The following is a 4,460-nucleotide window of genomic DNA, read 5'->3' as shown; positions in this document are numbered from 1 at the left end:
AGCTCTCTCAGAGGGAAGGTTAGCTACATTGGCCAATCTCTGGCATAGTGAAATCTGAATCATTACAGTAGCTAAATGATTTTGGGCAATCAGCAATGGAAGATTATGGTCGGACTCTCTGAGACTTCACCTCTATCTGAGGGAAGGTGAGGGGCACACAAGGTTCATAATATGGAGTAAACAAAAAAAATGTTTTTACAACTTGCTCGTAGAAAGACTACTTAAATTCAATATTTGTTTTTCTCTCTTAAGAGAACTAGAGTGTAAACAAGCCAGCCAATTCTAAAGCTCCTCAGTTAACTACTTATCACACGTCTATTACTCTGTCCACACAACTTTCCACAACAGTATTTTCCACTTTGTGATAACCACAGAAAGAAACCACCAACATACATGCATATACTGAAGTAATTGACGGTAATAGAAAAACTGTTGATTAGCTTTGCAGCAGTGCAGTAGCGAGTGTTTTATTTATAGTTTTTGGCTGTATAGTTGGAACAGTGGGTCTTTGTCTGCAGACAGAATGGTGCTCCCCATGGGTTCACCACAGGATCCCAGCTCTCACAGGCACAGGGAAACTATACATTGGAATACTTGACCTCCTATGAATGTTTTATTAGCGAGGGGAGTGAGTAAATTTTTTGGGGAAATCACACGCCCTAACACACACACACACACACACACACACACACACTGTCTTCAAACGTAATGAGTAGTGCCTGAATGCAGCATCTACATTAATGCTCTAGTTGACTTGTGAGGGGAAGGGAAGGGGTGCGGGAATTAGATAGGGAGAGGTGTGAATCATGCTTACCCTCTTATAATATGATCACTCTTTTGCTGATAATTTTCCTACACAGCAGGAAATGTACACTTGTAGTGTATTCAAGGTTTAAAAAGGATTCTAAAGTTAGCAATACCTACTTTAAAATGTCAGATTTGATTTGTCCTAAAGAAAAATAGATCAATCCCAATAAAAATGTATTTGAATTCTAATCCACACACTATTTTACATTTACTGTTGATGCAGGTTGATTTTTGTGCCGTGGCAAACTGGCTCAAATTAAGATCTTACATCTGTAGTGCTCTCACTGCTATGGAAATACAGTTTATCAAAATGAAATCTTCTCCAGACAGAGGTTTCAAATCCAAGTAATATCCCAGATGCGAGGTTAAGAACTGGGATCTCTTCACTCATTGGCTTCTGTGCTATGACGTATGGCTCTTGAGCTGTACAGCTCTATGTCTTGAGATATTAATAAAGTGTAAGAATTACTTTCCCAAGTGCTCATTCAAATAAAACACTTTCTGGTTTGAAATGGAGCTCATTCGTGCACAGGGGATATGTTTGAAGAGCTCTGCAGGTTTTACTTTGAAGGCCTTCACATCAAGGTGATGGGGGATTTTCCCTCCAATGGATCACTGTCTTAGTGGGATTTTGGTCTTCACTTTGAGGTGGTGTATTATTCGTTTGAGGGGTGAAAACTTAGATTCCTACTGAATCACCCGCTGAGGAATCCCTTACGGCTGCCCATTTAACCAGCGCCCCAGAGCCTGTCATAGCTTGGACCAGAGATACAGAAGTCCGAGCCAACTTCCTTCCCCCGTGATGAGATTACATTAGGAACACTTCCAGAATCTTCTCCTCTCCCATGACACACCTACCTCCTTTGTACACAAATAGACGTACAAGCTCTGCTCCGAGGTTATGGAAGTCCTCGTACAGAGAACTGAACCGTCTTCTTGACAGACTTGTGCAAATGAAGTCTGCAAAAGCGTTTGCAAATATTCCGCCTCACATCTTCATTTTCAAATGTGCTCTGCAGACGTCAACAATTCATCACCCCAGGCCTTGCTCCGGAGTTGCATGTCCCAGCACCTGTTTGAAGTGTTTGGTAGCCAGTCTGTGTTTCTTCGGGTGGGGGGTTGCCTTGCTCTTTCATGTATTTTAGTCATGTCTATCACCTTAAACTTAATTAGCTGCGCGCACACACACACACACACACAACACTTTGAGAGGTGCTGTTGGGACAGATAAGACCTGTGGGGGAAGCAAATGGACAAATGGTGAAGCAAAAACTGAGATGTGTTCTGAAGCTGCTGGGTTACATGGCTGGTTTTGGGAGCGGTCTCCAAAACGATTGCAGTGTTGCATGTCCAGGAGCTCAACCAGCTGACCTGCTACCGTGTGTATAACTTATTTGATTTTATTAGGACTCCCATTAGTTGACGCCAATGGCTACAGCCAGTCTTCCTGGGGTCCGACACATAACAAAAAATACATTACAGACTAAAATACTTCACAATTGACATATATTTAAAACATTAACAAAGACATTGCAGACTTACATACACTGAGTGTACACAACATTAAGAACACCATCTGTTTTTGACCTCAGAACAGCCTCAATTCATCAGGGCATGGACCATACAAGATATCAAAAGTGTTCCACAGGGATGGTGGCCCATGTTGACTCCAATTCTTCCCACAGTTGTGTCAAGTTGGCTGGATTTCCTTTGGGTGGTGGATCCTTCTTGATACACACAGGAAACTTTTGAGCTTGAAAAACCCCGCAGCGGTGCAGTTGTTGACACAAACCGGTGCCCCTGGCACCGACTACCATATCCCATTCAAAGGTACTTCAATTGTCTTGCCCATTCACCCTCTGAATGGCACACTTACCATGTCTCAACAATCCATGTCTCAACTGTCTCAAGGCTTAAAAAAATCCTTCTTTAACCTGTCTCCTATCCTTCATCTACTCCGTTTGAAGTGGATTTACTAAGTGACATCAACAAGGGATCATAGCTTTCACCTGGATTCTCCTGGTCAGTTTATGTCATCGATAGAGCAGGTGTTCAGAATGTTTTGTACACTCAAGTGTATATAAAAAAAAAAACACATTTGTGCAAAAAAAGACAAAGTATACAATAAATAAATAATACTAATAATAATACAGCTAAAGAATTGTGCAAGACAAGAGAGAGTTCAATTTTGCCATGGGGGAAGACCAGAGGAGGCTGGTGAGAGACACTATAGGAGGACAGGCTCATTGTAATGGCTGGGATAGAATAAATGGAACTGAGCCAAACATGTGGTTTCCATACGTTTGATATGTTTGATACCGTTCCATTAATTGCATTCCAGCCTTTAGAATGAGCCCTTCCTCCTGTAGCTCCTCCCACCAGCTTCCTCTGGGGCAGACATGTCGTCATAATCACCAATGGCATTCAAGTGAGCACCAACAATGACCTGCGGTCAATATACAGTATTTGCATATTCATATAAAAAAAAATCTCACTATGATCTTTTGGAAACTTAAAGTGTCACTGTGCATTGCCCTATGAACAGTAGGCATATACTCTTTGTGTGTGTATTGCATGTATGTATGAGTGTGTTTATTTGTGTACTTGTGTTCAGTGAGGGTGGGGGTGTGCAAATGTGGGAAAATGTTTGTTGTCTTCTGTACCGTGCAGTTGGCTGGACAGCGAGATCACTGTTGCTCAGACTGAGGTGTGTCTTGCCAACTGAGGAGTTGTCTAGGCAAGAGCAAGAACTCGTCCTGGATCACGCTGTCTGGCCATCACACGTCAGACTCAAAACAACGGTACTGTGAACAATTGTTCAGAAAAGGATATTATAGAAAGGGATGTACGGTAGGTTTTACTGATCACATGGGGACTAAAGTAAACCCCTGAGCGGCGTGTGTATCCCATCTTAAGATAGCAGAGACATGTTTTGGAAGCTTAGAAGTCTTAAAGGACCTTGATGAAAGACCTCAAGCAGCTAATAAGCATGCACACACACAAACACTCCAAGCTCTTATTTTACAACCTTTAACTAAACAATTGCAAAGTGGAGGTGACATTTTTACAAGTTGTTCCAACAGGGAAGCATGCTAATTTACTTGTATTCCGCTATTCTCGCACTTTATAGAGCTGAATGTAGTGGAAAATGGTTCTTTTGACAGCTTTGGAACCGACGCAAAACAATCAATTGAACTTTATTCTCTACCGTTCTAGTTTGTTAGGGGGAATAACTAGCAGACATATAATGTTGTGAACCCAGGTTATGGTGACATCGTATAGAACAGGATTTCCCAAACTTGGTCTTGGGCCCCTCCCAGGTACACTTTTGCATTTTGCCCTAGCACTACACAGCTGACTCAAATTGTAACGAACCTCGTCCTCCTCTTCTGAGGAGGAGTAGCGAGAAGGTTCGGAGGACCAATTTGCAGCGTGGTAAGTGTCCATAATGTTTATTTTACTACATAAACTGAACACTACAAAATACAAAACAATAAACGTGAAATGAACGAAACAGTCCCGTGTGGAAAGAACACGGAAGACAAACACCCACAACCCAAAAGTGAAACCCAGGCTACCTAAGTATGGTTCTCAATCAGGGACAACAATTGACAGCTGCCTCTGATTGAGAACCATACTAGGCCGAACTCAAA

This window comes from Oncorhynchus tshawytscha, linkage group LG24, assembly GCF_018296145.1.
Source record: "Oncorhynchus tshawytscha isolate Ot180627B linkage group LG24, Otsh_v2.0, whole genome shotgun sequence".
Lineage (NCBI taxonomy): Eukaryota > Metazoa > Chordata > Actinopteri > Salmoniformes > Salmonidae > Oncorhynchus > Oncorhynchus tshawytscha.
This window is presented reverse-complemented; position numbering follows the sequence as displayed.